At 37.4% G+C, this 16,433-nt stretch overlaps 1 protein-coding gene and 1 long non-coding RNA gene across 2 annotated transcripts in view; both read left to right on the forward strand.

Annotated features, from left to right (window-relative positions):
• LOC122189622 overlaps window positions 1-5,915 on the forward strand; it is an 11,221-nt gene extending 5,306 nt beyond the window's left edge. The window contains exons 2-4 of the long non-coding RNA XR_006181893.1: window positions 4,565-4,699; window positions 5,432-5,511; window positions 5,816-5,915. This is a non-coding gene — a long non-coding RNA (uncharacterized LOC122189622). The remainder of the gene's footprint in view (window positions 1-4,564; window positions 4,700-5,431; window positions 5,512-5,815) is intronic.
• Window positions 1-16,433, forward strand: part of PLXDC2 (plexin domain containing 2) — a 233,021-nt gene that overhangs the window by 82,425 nt on the left and 134,163 nt on the right. The window lies entirely within an intron of this gene.

Consider the following 16,433-nt stretch of genomic DNA (forward strand, 5'->3'; position numbering starts at 1 on the left):
CCCCCCCCAGTGGGGAGGGGGTAGGGAAACATATTAGGCTGGGGAAAAAGGGAGGGATTTGGATGAGTAGAAAATATGGCAGATGTGCTGTGTAAAGAGGGTGAAGCAGCCATCTATCAATCTACCATGATCAAAGGCTCCACTGGAGAATGAAAGGTCCAAGTTATTGAGGATTGTTGAATTCAAACCGTATCCACACAGAATCCTTCTGCGTATAGGGAAACGCTGGCTACTTTTAAGCATATAACTCTTTCCATGAATAAATCACATCTATATACTTCATGTTCATCTGAATTTTAGTAATGGAGAATTGTAATACTTTTAAAGATGTTTTCATTTTTTATTTTTAATTTTGTTCTTTAATTAAAACTATATCTTAAGTAAATCAACTGATTTATGAATAATTTATTTTTGACTTATGAGTAATTTATATTTGTATGTAGTAGGGCAACAATAGAATAGGCAGCATGGATACATAAACTGGCTTTCAGTGAATGAAGTGATAGGACACTGAGGTCAACACTGTCAAGGATTTGAAATGTATGTTCCTAACCTAACTTGATATCAAAACTGGGAACCCTGCTTTGAACTGTTCCTCTATTCTTACAATTGATATGCTGTCATCTTTCCCAGCTGCATTCTCAGAACTTGTAGGAGACGGTATTTGCCTTTGCTTTAAACAAGGTGTATTGAATAAATAGACAGCTTTTTGTTGCTGTTGTGTCTCTGCTATTTAGTGTTACTCTACCTGTTTAATATTATTCAGTATGATCAATTGGAGTTGTAGATAACAACTACTTAGGAAGAAAACAGGAAGACACAGAACAGTTTCAAAGACAACGTGTCAGTAAAAGGGCCCATGAGAGCAGCAGGAATGCCAGTAACAGGGAAGTGTCAAATGGTCCAGTGGACCGACAAGATCGTAAAGTACAGGATTAAACAAGAGAAAGCTTAAAAGTACCTCCCAGCCCAAGAGAAAAGAGATCCAGCCAGTTTCTCTGAAAATTTGCTGAAAAACTGTGGTAGTTCATGATTCTTTGTTGCCAGGACTGCGGAGGCCTTTGCTGAAAGATGAATATTATCTTTAATGATGTTTTTATTAAAATTAATTCAATTTACTAAAACAAAAAAGGAATTTTTCATAAATTAGTTATATTTTTATGTAGCAAGTCAGCAGAGGAATAGTCAGAATCAATACATGGATCAACATTCAGTCAATGAAGTGACAACGAGATCCTCAATCACATTCTTCATTTCAGTGGGAATTTAGGGATTTTAACATCTTATTTCTGAGGTTCTGTACCAAGCTGTGTAGCTCACTTGTTGAATTAATCCTCACTGAGAAAATAATTAATATACAGTTCTGGTAAAATGTTTTTTGGTATCTTAAAAGAAATTTGGGTTCTAGAGGGGTTGTTTCTGTGTTGTTTTTTACAATTATCTGTGGGATCTTCATTTAAGAATAAGCTTTCTTAAGTCAAATGGAAAAGAATTTGTTCAGTAGATTTCGCCTAGGAGTGAGGTGATACAAGTGTGTGTCAGCTGAGATACGAGGGTCAAGGAATGTAAATAAAATTGTGACAGTAGGCACAAGAATGTTGTGACTTACATTCAGATAAAATACAGCAGGACCATCTCTACAGCTGATCATCTCTAAAAAGACTTGGGCAGTATCTCTCTGATCTTTTCTCAAGAGGTGGGAATAAGAAGTTATTTACTAGAACTCATCACTTGAGAGCTCTCTTGATTTCAGCTGTTCACCATGTAAGGTGTAGAACAAGCCAATTCACAAATATTAATAATTTCCTTTGTCCCAAATGGTTTTTAGCTTAGTCTGATAGCTTACTCACAGTGTCCATATAATCACTGAACTTTGTCTAGGAAATATAAGACAAACCTGTCATTGTTGTTAGTTTCCTGTAGCAACCCTGCTAAACTAATGGTGCTGTTGAATTTTGAACAAATTGTTTTCTGTGCTTTGAATTAATTCCAGTCGTCCAGGGAATTTAATGCTTTGCTCTTTTAAATGCATTTAGCTATTCTTGTAGAAGGGATTATGTTGATAACTTGCTTTCTTGAAGAAGCAAGCAATAAAACGATGTGTGATGTCTTGGAGTTGGGTTATTTTTCTTTTTAGAGAAGCCAGACTTCTGACTTTCTGAAATCCAGGAAGCCAGAATTTGTCCAACATGAGGGCCTCTCACCATAGGCTGCTACTAACAGTTACTTATTTCATTTTATTTTTTAAAGCTTTTAATGTTTTGTTCATTTTTGATGGCTGTTCTGAAGGATACTTAATTCACTTCATACAGTTCAACTGTTGTTTTTTTTGGGATATGTGTGAAGGAGAATTAAAATTATTAATATATGTAGAATTAATTCTGATGAATTATTCAACATGTATGGAAAAATTGTATAATCTCTTTGTATGATCTTCCCATATTAAAGCCTTCAACTTTTTTGAGACTGAACAATTTTCACTGATAATTTGGAGGTGAATTAAAAACAAATCTGTTTCTAATTATCCAGATGGATTATTCAAAGAACTAGGCTGTCTACTGAGTGTTTGAATTTTAGTTTGTGATCTCAGATTAGAGTTTTATGTAGCTGGTTATCTGAATATCTGAAAAATTGCTAAATTTTTGAGTGAATATAATTGACAATTTGAGGAAAAGATGGCAATTGTATTCAAAGTCATTAAAAGACAAACATTCACCATGTGATGTTTTGACCCTTAAATAAATGTTAGGGTTTTTTTCCATCTGTTTGAGAAGAAAAATAGATACCAGATTATGAGTTTTCTCTAATCATATAGGATGAGAGTTTCTTGAAAAATCTATCTTATGTTGCTTGTTCAACCTTTTATTTATTATCTGAAAATATGGCAGTGCCATCTCACTGGTATAAAAAGCTAAGTTTGGCTTTTGAGTAGACTCAGTACAGAAATCCAGTGCAATGTGTTAGACTCCAGCTTATGTTAATTTGATAATGCTCATGATGGGAATTTCTGAAGAGTCACAGAAATAAACATGCTCCAGTGGTGATGTTGTCATGAAGCGTGATATTTGAGGCCCTTGTAATCTAATTCTTACTTACATTTTGCATAGAATTTGAAAGATTTTTTTTCTGCAGTGCTGCATAAAGCTTTAGTCTTCCATCTTCTGGATGTAGTAACTGAAACTGGAATAAGCACTGAAGGAAAGGCAAAAGGAAATGGAGAGCTGTCAACATGGAGAAAACAGAAAGGTTTTGGCTTACTTAGCGTTCCAAAATGAAGGCTAAGCTGTTGATTCTTATGCTTGATTAGCAGGGTAAATAACAGAGGTGAAGACCTACTTAAGCTGAAGAATAGTATGGCATAAGAATAAGTTTATGCTGAATACGTTTAGGCTGGAGTTTAGGATACATTTATGAGAAGCATTTGGATAGCTTTCCATTCAGCTTGTAAGACCAAGATACCTAAACAGGTAAGGACTTCTGAAGCAATAGAGGTGAGAAGTTTTCTACGCTGAACACCACTTTCTCATGGCATGTAGTGGGAATTGCTAAGATATGCAGGCTTTTATCCCACATTCTGGTCATAAAGTGAAAGAGAAATGCAGCAGTCTGTCTGTGTTCATCCAACTAATGTCTGCAGAAAGGTTTTAGATACTCCAGTGATTATGGTCATGTTTTCAAAGATGAAAGTGTCAGAGATGCAAACAAGCATACTGTGGTGTTGGGTTGTATTTTTTTTCTCAGAAGCACCTTGTTAAGCTTTCATTTCAATCAGCTGGAATTGAGCACTGAAAATCCAGCCATTGATCTGCCTCATTTGATATGTAGCAAACTGCACATTTCTCCTTAAGGCCCTTGAAGGCAAAGAATAAAATCTATTTGGTATCATATTTTATAAAGAATCAACACCATGAGAATAGGAATTCTAAACTTCTGAATGTTTGAGGTTTTTTTAAATGATGTTTGCATATATTTTAGCCTGATATTGCCTATTGATGTACTACTAGTCTCAAGGTGTTTGGAGCAACTCATATTGTGAAGAAAAGGCAACGCTTCTGTTCATACCAGTTGTAATCTGTTATGAATGTGTAGTTTTGCGTTTCTTTGGGTCACAACATAGTATGAAGCAGAAAATACTAAAAATATGCATTGCTAAGTCCAAAAGATTCTTTGTCAATGGTCTTCGATGCAGCATTAGCTCTAAGATGTGCCCTAGCACTTCTAGAAGGCAATATTGAGAAATGTGATGCATTGAGTGTGGTTACAATTAAATTCCATGTTGGCTTAACTGCTTTTTTACGGGATCGTGAACTTGCTTAAAGAAAACTCTAAGTAGAGCAAACTGTTTGTATGCACAGTGTTTCAGACTGTTACAAATAAAACTGTCATTCTTGCTTTCTGTATATTTTGGACATATATTTCGTAGTAATCCACAGCTCAGAATGTGCTTTTGAATTATTTTTCCAAAAAAGCAGGTTAAAAAAACTGATACGTTTGTAGGAAAAAATCCAGATGCTAGTCTATTGCAGTAATCACCATTATGACAAATATTTTGTAATGCACACAGTTTTATGGAGAATGATGGTTCCTGATGTCCAAAATGAAGTAAAGCAGCTGACAGAAGCCTCAACTCATCCCACTCTCAAAGACATCTGCATATCTAACTGCAGTGGCATCTACATGTCTTCTGGGAGTACACAAGGTTAGGCTTAAAGAGACAGTAAGTGCTTTTTTTTAAAAAAGAGTAATTTGAGTAGCACTAGGGATACATAAATCTCATTAAATTTACTCGGGGAGAAGGGGAGTAAAAAGTTAACTATTCTTTAAAACATGAATCATTCTCCCTAAATCTATCCAGTGACAGCGTAAGCCAAGGTGGTAGTGTCTCATCAACTGTTAATTGGTTTTTTTATTAAGTGCACAGTGGACATCATTGTGATTTTCTTTTTTTTTCATTGGGCTTGTCATATCTCTCGGTATAACTGATACTTATTTTTATCCTTTGTAGCGCACACCATTAAATTGCCAATTGAATTATGTTTAAACTTAGTATCTGAGATCTCAAAGTCAAGTTATTTTGGTAGGGGAATATAAAGAATCTTACTTTTTTTAAAATTGATTACTGTCAAACTCAAAATGCCACCCCTACTGTAATTTGAAGAAAATCTCTGAAAGTGGTCAAAAAAAGTATCAAAAGATGTGAGTTGGGGTTCACAGAACCTTGAAATAGTTGGCAGGAACCTCTGAAAGGCATCTGGTCCCAACCTTTGCCAAAGCAGGGCCGCCTAGAGCTGGTTGCCAAGGACCTTATACAGATGTTTTTGGAAGATCTCCAAGGAGGGAGACACAAACTCTCTGAGCAATCTGTGTGTGTCTTCTATCACCTGTACCTGGAGTTTTTCTTGATTTTTAAACAGAACCTCTTTTCTTTCAGTTTGTGTTCATCTTTTGTTCTTGTGTTGGGCTCTACCGAAAAGAGCCTGGCTCCATCATCTTTGCACCCTCCCTTCAAGGGTAAGATCCCTCTTCTCCAGCTGAACAATCTCAGCCTCTCCTCAGTCTCTTGATCATCTTGGTGGCCCCACATGGAACTCTTTCTAGAATGTCCAGATCTTTCTTATCTTGGGGCCCAGAGCTGGACACCAGGTGCAGCCTCACTGAAGCTGAATAGAGGGGAAGGATCACATCTCTACAACTGCTGGTGATACTTTGCCTAATGAGCTACAAACACTATCTTAGTGGAAAGGGCTTTTTCTGCAGGACTGTTTTCCATCTGGGTTCCCCACAGCATGTATTAATACCTGGTATTCCTTCTCAGGTGCAGGATTGTATGCTTCTTGTTGAACATCACTACCATCAACCCAAAAGAGGTTCCCTCTTGTTCTGTCATTTCTGGTTTGAGTCTTTATTAAATGAAATAAAATGAAATCGGGCAGGTTATTTAATTTCCTTTAATGTGAAATTCTGTGAATATATTCAACAAAGGGGTGGACAAATATCAGAGCTCAAAAAAATGTGATCATTGAAACTTCGGTACATCTGCAGGCTGTTGTTTAAACAGTTCTTCAAACCTGACTCAAAACATACGCTACTTGAAAGTGTTATTTTGCTATTAAAAAAAAGTCTCCAAAGTTATCTCCCCTTCAGCTCAGTAGAATATCTTTGACACAAAAAGGATTACATTTCTTTTCCAGACTGCTACAAAGCAATGACAAACTAGTCATCAAGTGTCTGTCCATTTTCATCCTTCCAAACATGTTTAGAAGGTGACACCTTGGGATAGTCAGGTAGTTAATATAGTCACTTCATTAGCTTAGAACAACACATGGAAGAAAAAAAATCAGGTCTTAGTGAAGTAATTGAAAACCCTCATTAACTTAGATGAAAGCAGTGCTTGGTATTTCTGAGTAAATTGTCAATGGAACAGCAGCTGCAAATCTGAATCTGTGTCTGCAGATTGCACGCAGATTTGATTTTTATCTTGTAATTAGAAGAATCCCTGTAAACTCCAAGGCAAAAGATATATCTACCAGGTTGTTCCAACTGCAGAAAGGCATTGGCTCTGGGTGGCCCTTTAAATTACTCAGGTAATGTTCTGGTTAACTGGAGGGGGGGGGGGGGAAAAAAAAAAAGCAGAGCTCTTCACCTCTGATCTTAAAGAGCAGCATTGTGTAGAAAGTTCTTCACACTAAATGAAATAATTTGTTTATGTAGTAATTTTATAACCTGTTACCTTTCTCTCTTTATGCTTGTTATACTCCAGTTAATCACCTCAAGAAAAAACCCCACCATCAAAAGAAAGGCCTCTTCAAACAACTATCTTTCTTTCACCCACCACAGTTAGCAGCTATTTTGAGGATTTAAATGAGGCTTTGTCTTCAGTGGTATGCCTGTTACTGCCAATAATAAAATCAGTTCTGACCACACAGAAAGTAAAACAAAGTCCTTAAGTCTTCCCAAATGCTGGGCTCTTGTAGCAGCTACACGTTACTTTATCTATGTTTTATTATGTTCTATAATTGACAACAGATAAGCTTTAAGGCATTTGATGCTACATGGTGCAATTAGTTATTCGTGTGCTTCCAAGTATTTTTCCTTCATGTGCAGCCTTGGGTAGTGCGTGCTATAGTGTTTGTTTTCTGTTTCATTAGACTTGGCAGAAACACTGGTACTTTGAGAGAAAGTGATACGAACCATACTCGAGCCTGCTCTTGGCACTGGTCTCTTAACAGAGCCTATTTTAGAAGCAGAATTGCTCCTGGAGAATGGTCTCCCGCTACTGAGATGAATGAAGAAACTACACTGCCTGCCTTTGGTTTCAGTCAGGTACACACAGAATACATTAATGGAGTAGAAGCTGTTCACGGCAGTTAATCTGGCAAATTAGTACCTAGGCTAGACTAGTCTAGGTGTAAAATTCCTCTATAGGAAGCTTTATTAGAGTTGTTGTTGTGTTCAAATGGGCATTGTATTCTTTCCTGCGAAGTACTGATGCATAGCAATGAATACATCCTGTGGTTCTCAGAGCTGGATTTAGCTGCATTATGTAAATTATTTCCTATTATACAACAGAAGAGATATTCCACTCTTCCTGTGTCCTAGTAGATGTGAATTTAGATCATCAATGAAGCCAAGTCATTTCCTTCCAGTCTGTAGCCTGTCCTCGTCCTGGTAAAGTGAATGTCAGTGTTGAATGCTATTTTGGTAAATGCTGCCCACGCTTCCTCATACTTGATAGTATGAGTTGTCCACTGAAAAGCTGTAATCATAGATTTACAGGTTAGTATATGATGGAAGAAGTGTGAACTTTACATCTGAAAGGAAAAAAAAGCCTTTTGGACACCAGCAATTCTGCTACCATTTCGCATGCTGTGGTGATTAAGAGCAAATGTGAGACTATGAAACACTTAAGAGAAAATGTCTATTTGGTTACCATGGCATGGTCCAGAAGATTTGAAAATAGGTTGTATGCCTGTATCTTTGATGTGAAGAAGGCTCTACTGAGAATCTGATTGTGACATGGAGCACAGCCTTGGTGTACTGTAGGAGTTTATATTTAAGAGTCAGTATTAAATATTTTAATTTGGGGATTTTATTAAACCCTTTGGCTTGAAACTTCTTTATTGGCTCTCAAGCACATCTCTTCTGAGGGGCTGAAAAGCACTTTATTCAAAGTCAAAATGACAGGCAAGTCAGAGCCTCGCTGCTTGCCATGCAGTGCCCTTGTACATGATCCTGCCCTCACACTGTAGCTACAGACAGCTGATGGCAGAACAGGGCTCAGGGGGGTGTCCTGCCTGGCTCTCCCTGAACCATGGTTGTACCAGGGCTGCAAGGACTGCTAGCAGCAAGAGAAGCCAGTCTAGCGGGCAGTGTTCTGAGCAGTGCAAGCATCTGCAGTGCTGTGTCCCACTGCCTCCTGGCTGCTGGGTGTAAACAGCTGTCCGTAGACCACAGTATGCTTGGCGGTCCTTCGCCTTTATCACCCAGGCCACCTCGGGGCAGTCTGTTATTAACTTGCTTGTGTGTTAAGCATGGTTTAGTGTTTCAGCCTCTGGTGCTTTTTACTTGCAAAGTCCTTGAACTTCCACAGACCTTCTCAATTTTAATGCTTTTGGAGAGATACTTTTATTCTGCAAATACAACGTTTTCTGTAATGAGGAAGCAGGAGGGAAATGTCTTTTCTTCAAATCACTTAAAAAGAAACTGAATTTCACCCTCCTCATGAATTCCATAACTTTCTGTAAGTTTGTTCCTCTCTCTTCTAAACCTTTTAGTCAGTAAGAATGTACAATGATTTATATCAAAGAAAAAGTAATATAGTAAAAATGAGATAGTAGGTACTTTGATATATAGCCTGAAGAAGTCAAGGTCCTCTATTACTTGTGATTGAGGCAGCAGTAGAAAATAGGAGCTTGCTGGGAGACCCTGGAGTAAAAACTGCAGGAGAGGGTCATCTGTCTATGCCATAATGTTCTTCATCTTGTGGTGTGTGTTTACCAGGTTAAAGCAGAAAGGGCTATCAAGCTGCAAAGAGAAACTGGAAATCCTCCTCTGCCTAGAAACTTAGTTGCATATTTAAAGTTTTTTCTTTTATCAGATGATCTCTTGCATCATCACCCACCCAGCTAAAATTAAGGCCAGGATAAACAGGATGTTGAAATAAAATGTTGCAGCATACATATGAGCATTACAAATGTCTGTGCAAACCACACAACTCTGTCTTCCAGCAGCTGGATGTAGAAACTTTAGAGCCAAGAGTGTTCTGGATTGCCTCAGTGCAGTCCAGAGATATTAATGCATAAAATCTCTAAAAGTTCTGTGAATGCTCTCGGGTTGGTATTGGGGCACATTGTTCTTAATTCGTCCTTTGTGCACGAACAAAAGAGGCAGGAATCTCACTTGCAAGGCTGCATTCTTGTTTTGAGAGCAAAGCATGGGTTGGCAGTTCTGTTTTTTTTTTTTTTTTTTATTGTTGGTGAGTCATTGGCTTTCCTAGAGTGGGGGGGAAAAAAAAAAAAAAAAAAAAAAAAAACCATGTAATTTTATCTTGTAGAGACATTTTTTAAGAGGTAGGGAAACACTGTAATGTGTAGCCTCATACCTGAGTCACACCAGGGATTTACCTGACTCTCAAAATCCAGCACATAAATTCACCATTATTTCAGCAATCAGAGGAAGAAGCTGCTTTAGAAAATGCTATTAGACTTCTACTGGGAAGTAGTTTGTTATCAACAGTTAGCTATAGAGAATCTCACAATGCATATTCACTTTTCAGTCAGTTGCATTTAGAAATTTGAGTTTACAGCATTTGGCAAAGAATTGTGCATAGTTGTTGATATCACTGCCATTTACCTGCAGGACTGAGCTACACAGTCTGAATTGGTTTGCTGTCACCTTGAGGTAAAACTGTGAAGAAAAGTGCAACATCTGTGTCCCAAAACAATAAAAAAGACCTGAATTATAAAACCTGAATAATATTTTATGACCTCCTCTTTAGCTCTATAGTTACTGTAAGTGTTTTATTGGAAAGGAACGGCATATTACCTGGAGTGCTAAGGAAGTTGTCAAAGGTTCATAAGAACTTTGTCTTCAGGTTGTATATACTTTTTAGTGAAGTTTGGCTCCTTTTTCTTATTTTTCATCTTTATCTAATCTATAGATATTCTACTTTTGGGCAAGTTTGTCTCTGTTTTGACACCATCTGCATTGTTATTGTTTTATCTGTTTACATTATAGTACATACGAGCAAATGTAAAGCTGATTAATTTCCAAAGATTAGCAATGTATTTTTATTATGTAGACTTGAGATTGTCATGGGGTGTTGAAGGTTATGCACTTCATGCTTTGCCTGTCTGCATTTCCATAAGCTGAAGCACTAGCCTAATTGGAAAGCGTGAAAATGACAGGGTGTCAAATGAATGCTTCCCTAGTATTATCCAAAATCAGTTTGTTCTTTTCCTTTTTTATGAGAATGAATGAGAATGAGAACTAAATATTGTGTCATAATTAGTCTCAATGAATGTCCAAGAATCTTCATCTTCATTACAGTAGACTCATATGTGTGCTACCACTGGATGAAATTAATACTGTGTGTAAGAAAATGGAAATACCATGAATTTTGATATTCTCAATGTCTTTCATCTTTATTCTTCAATGCATTAAATGCCTGTTAATGGTCTCACCAAGCCAACAGGCATCTGTATCAATCAACTGTTATTCAGCTCAAAATTAGACAAGGAAAACACCTACCAACTTGGCTGTCTTCATGGAGTGAACGATTGAGAACAGATAGAAAATGAGTTTAAAGTAATTTTAGGATTATATGCAGCTATTAGAACAACAATTTCCTTGCAAAATTGGAAATGATAACAAAGTGCTTTGTGAATTTCATGCAGTTCTGTCTGTCTTTGCTTTTAAAGTATCAAAATCTCTATATTAATCTCTATGTTATATTCCTAGTGGCCTGACTGTGTTTTGAATACTTTTGAGCTTTAAGACTGCAATAGTAGCTGTCATGTTAAAGTTCCTCTTCTACTTCTGGAAACCTAAAGAGTAAATCTTAGCTGATACTCTGCATGTACTGAATTTCTCTCTGCTGTGCCAAACCTTTGTATCTACTTCTGCATTTTACAACACTGAAGTCAATTTATAAAAATAATTATACTTTTTGATACTTGTAGAGTTCACGGGATCACTGAAGTCAAAATGAAGATAAATAACATAACTACTGGTAAAGCTTGCTTAACTTGGTGAAGAGGTTTTGCATCCTGGAGAATGCTGTTTGAAACACTTTCTAAAACATAGCTGAGCAACTAGATATTAACCTGAAATATTTTCCCATGCATTCTTGAGCTAATTTAACAGCCAATCTATTTTCACTGATCTAGATAAATTGTTTTACCAAAGTAGGTAGAAAACATTTTAAAATATAGAAAATATGATTTTTGTATAAATTCATCTAACAGACACGAATGATGATTAAGCTCCACATTCTCAATATATATATAAGAAAATCTATCCAAGCCTCTACATTTCACAAATAAAAAACATATATGAAAGCAGCTCAAAATAAGTAAAGATTTATAAACAGTTTCTTTTGTTGTTCTATTATGTAATTCAATGTTTGTAATTTCTTTATATCTAATCAAAATCTAAAATACTTCTTATGTTTATTATTTTGTCCAATCGTATCCTTTCCATTTACCATTAGTACATGCATGACTGTCCTTATACTCACTTCTCCTTTGAAAAGCAGAAGTCAGCTGCTTGGTTTATGTGTATTATTTTAAGTGATTAATTCATTGAAATATAAAGATTAAAGGAATATTACTAGGTTATTGCACAGTAAAATGTTCACTAGGGATAGTTTATACATTAAAGGAATTAGCCCTGCAGCTCTGTTTGAACCTTTACTTTTTTTAAAGAGCACCAACAAAGCTGTTCTGTAAAAGCTTTCTATGTCAGTCCCTGGTCTTGTCCTCCAGGCCTCTGTGGTGCAGATACAATAAATCTCACTCTGAATTAGGAAAATAAACTTAGTGGCTACATTAATCATTAACTTTTCCATATTGTATTATAATGTACTGTTTTTAAGGTGGTGACCCTACTATTCTTCATTTCCAGAGTTTACAGTTAAATAATTTATTTTTAAGTTACACATCTATCAGTCTCTGTACAGCTGTGTTTTAAATTTTAACATACTTTTTAAAACTAATATATATATTTCTGTCTCACATTACTAGGCCAAAGAAAATAAATCATCCATACTTCTGTTGCTGCCTTTTTCATTATTTGTGTTTTTCTAACCCAGAGAGATTTCAAAGCAGAAATGTGGAGGTGCAAATCATGTAAATCCTAGCTTCAAATACATATAAATATATATATTTTGCATCTGCATTAATAGTTTGTCCTTCTGAACTCTGAGAAAGTTTTGAAAAAAGCTTCCTCCTTTGTCTTGACATGTGGCATTACCAGAGTGACTTTCTAAATGTGGTCGGTCAGTTAAGCTACTGAATTTTCTAACCTTAACCCAAGTTTATCTCTACCAATAGTGTTATTCACATTTCTTACATTGGGAACAAAGGAAGGACTCCCAGTTTGACAGAAACACGTGTGTATCTATAGAGATTTCATAAGCATAGGATAAGGTTTGCTTCAAGCAGAAGATTGTGCTTTTCATTTAGGATTAATTAAATAATTAGGCAGAAGACATAGAATCGTAATGCATTAGGGTTGGAAGAGACCTCTGAAGGCCATCATTCCCCTATAATGAACAGGGACACCGCAGCTAGATCAGATTGTCCAGGGCTTCATCCAGCCTTGCCTTGAAAGTCTCCAGGGACTGAGCATCAACCGCATCATTAGGTAACCTATTCTAGTGCTTCACCACCCTCACTGTAAAAGTTCAAAGAAGAAAAGATAACATTAGGTAAACTTTATGTGGTGCACTGCTTGCAGATTCTTCCTTAGTTGCTCCAAAATTTTTCATAGCTAAGATAGAGCCAAGAAACTTGTATCCTTCGCCTGTAGGTTGGTACATGCAACAGTACAGCCAAAAGAGGATTTTAAACATTTTTAACAGGGGAGGAACAGATTATGAGGATTTCTTTGCCGGGTTGTAAGTGGGCTGCTTTGTTTGTTTTTTGCTGCGTGGCTTCACTGCTTGGTATGGAAGCTGTAACTTGTGAAACAGATTTCTGCACAACTGGCTTTTGTTTTAAAAATTTGAGCAAAAAGTAAATGTTAAATTTTCTTTTTGAATATAAAATAGGGGGAAAGACATCTGCCAGAAAAGTTCCAGGTTATGTACCTTTATATGTACCTGCATTTTCACTGTGATTTTTAAATAGTAGATAGTGTTTTTGCTTTATCATCTTGACTAAAATGTCAAATGAAACCAAAGCAGTTAGTATGCAGATCATCACAAAATGTTTGCATGGATATAGTTGTTGTAGGTAAGAACTACATTTGAGTACATCTGTGTATTTTTGCAGTTCTGAAGTTTTCTGTGGGCGCAGGCACAGTCAGTGTCCCTGTGCAGCCTGACCCATGCCTTCTCCCTGCTTGCAGTGGTGACCTACTGGGTGCTGCCTTGCAGGTCAGGCTTCCATTAACATGACAGTCAAGGCTCTGGGGTTTCCCTCTGAAAGGCTGGGAGTTTAGGGATAATTTGCACAGGGATAACTTTCACAGGGATCCAAATAAGCAGGCATTCATTTCCCTTATTAAGGACTGGCCCTGTGCCTGCCGAAGTCCAGAGTTTTGGGTCTGCTCTCGAATCTTTGTGTGTGTCGTCTTGGTTGAAAGCTTAACTGGTATCATATCAATGCACTTTGTTTAGCTAAATCACAGAAACAAAGGTAAATGCAGATATTTGTTTTTCAGCCAACGCCTGTGGGTTCTTGTTTTTTGTTGGTGGTTTCTTCTTGTTGCTTGTGCGTTAGGTTCTAATTAAAATGTCTAGTATTTAGAAACTTCCTTATTTGTCTGCTGCAATTATACTGCTGAGTAAGAAACAGGGGGTCTTTGCAAAGAGACGAGTAAATTAGTTTTAGCTAACTGAATCTGAAAAGCAGAGCAAGTGATCCTTTGGCCTTGCTCTGAGAGCAACTAAGCCAGCATTTTGGACAGCAAGCTTCTGAATATCAGGCCCAGGAAAAAAATGTCACAGATTATTAGAAGTGGGATGGATGGAAGCAGGCTTTACTGGAAACATTGGCTAAGCTTACATCATAATTGCTGTGCTGAAGCAGTAAACAGCTGCTGATCCTGTGATCTCTCTGGTGAAAAACAAGCATTTGTTGTAGTTATTTTTCAGATGTATGTTGTTGTTTGCATGGTATTTCAAGAGTCCTGCTTGGTGTTTATATCATTAGCTCAGTGTTCTACATTACAATAAATGTGTTTACTTATTACAGAAGCACTGACCCTTAAAACATCTGCTTCTCAGCTGAACATCCACGACTTAGTGGGTGTGGGTAGCTTCTGTTAGCCACTCTTTCATAATATTTTGCAGTCTTTGGCAAGCATTTTGAGTCTGATTCTGACCTCAGATGCACTCTTGTACAATGGGAATAGCTGCATTTGAGTCAACAGCATTCTTCCAGTTTTATGTCAGTGCTGAGGACAGAGGACATTGCAGTGAGTGGGCCTCAAGCTAATTTTTGCCTGCTGGAGTTCTTTAAGCAGAAGATACAAACTCTAGTGGCTTCAGACTAATGTCAAATATCTTCTAGACACTGACTAATAGAAAATATGGTAAAAAAGTTAATCAAATCATCACGATGTAAAAAGGATTCTGTGGTTGTCAGCATCATTACAAGTTGCAACCACAGTCTGAAGGTTTTGGAAGAGATCACAGAATCCTGGAGATTGGAAGGGACCTCTGTAGATTTCTAATCCAACTCCTTGCTAAAGGAAGTTCCCTACAGTAGGTTACATAGGAAAGTATCTAGGAGGGCTTTGAATATCTTCAGAGGAGGAGACCTCACAACCTCTCTTGGCAATGTGTTTCATTGTTCTGTCACCTTCAAAGTAAAGTTTTTTTTTTCCCATGTTTGTATGGAGATTTCTATGTTCCAGTTTTTACCCATTGCCCCTTGTTCTGTCATTGGGCCAGGCTTTTTTCAACAGTGTCCAATCAATTGATTCCTACCTGTTAGATATTTATAAGCACTGATAAACTTCCTCCCCCAGTCTTCTCTTCTCCAGGCTGAACAGTCACAGCTCTTTCAGAGTTTGATCATACAGGAAACGCTTCAGGCCCCTCATCGTTTCTGTGGCCTCTTGGCTGAAATCTCCAGAAGTTCCCCGTGTTTCTTGAACTTAGGAGTGCATAACTGAACACAGGACTCCTGATACGTCCACATCACGGCAGAGCAGAGGGGGAGGATTAGCTCCCTCAACCTGCTGGCCATGTTTTTTTTTTTAATGTACCAGAGAGGTACAGTGCTGGCTCATGTCCAGCCTGCTGTCCACCAGTACATCCAGGTCTTTTTCTGTAGAGCTCCTCTGTGGCAGGTCATCCCCTAACCTGTATTGATGCGATTATTTCTCCTCATGTGCAGGACTCTGCACTTTGCCTTGTTGAACCTCATAGGATTCTTCTCCACCCAACTCTCCAGCCTGTACTACTGTAACATGCCTTTTTATTCTGTATGTCTCTGACCTCAATACCTAAATCCTGGACAATGACTCAGAAGATTTTTTTGGAGAGGATGAGAGCTTTGATTGCTTCATAATCTGGGGAAATGGCTGGAAATACCTATCATCATCTTTTCCTGCTGTGGGGGGAAGACTATATTAAAATATCAGTGGTTGTTGTAGAAATGGAAAAACAATCATTTTAAGGGCTTTGATGTCATAATGAAAAGTCACCATTTTTCTCCCTGCCCCATTTCCAGCCTTCTGTTCAATGAGAATTTCTCAGCACGCTCTCTTTTTCTTCCATCCCAAGCAATTTGCCTCTTCGTTTGTGATCCATGTCTGTTCTGTCTTTCATATCCAAGTCTTGCCCTCCCACCTCCGTTATCCTGTTCCAAGGCTGGGGAAGTGGCAGCCCCATCTCAGACCTATCCCTCTTTAGCTGTGTATTTGCCTTCTCTGCCATGGAGGCCATGTGAGAGAAGTAAAGATACTCAGTAATTCCGAAAATACTGTTTTCAGTCAAGATGTTTTCAGTATTCTACTGGTTGTAAATTAAACATGATTAAAATATTATGAGGAATCAGTCATCCTCTGTAGCTTATCTCAGAGCACAGCCTTTATCACATCCTTAACACTTCATGCAGTAATTTTTTAATTAATCCATTTTTTTTTTTTAATGGATTAAACTGTTACATTTTTCTAGTACAAATATTTAATGCTGACAACAGTTTTCATGAGTTGAATGGGCTCTCCTAAGAACTTCAGGCTATACAAATTGTTTGGAGGTA

Source organism: Lagopus leucura, unplaced genomic scaffold, assembly GCF_019238085.1.
Source record: "Lagopus leucura isolate 7727_CA_CO unplaced genomic scaffold, USGS_WTPT01 Super-Scaffold_100157, whole genome shotgun sequence".
Classification (NCBI taxonomy): Eukaryota; Metazoa; Chordata; class Aves; order Galliformes; family Phasianidae; genus Lagopus; species Lagopus leucura.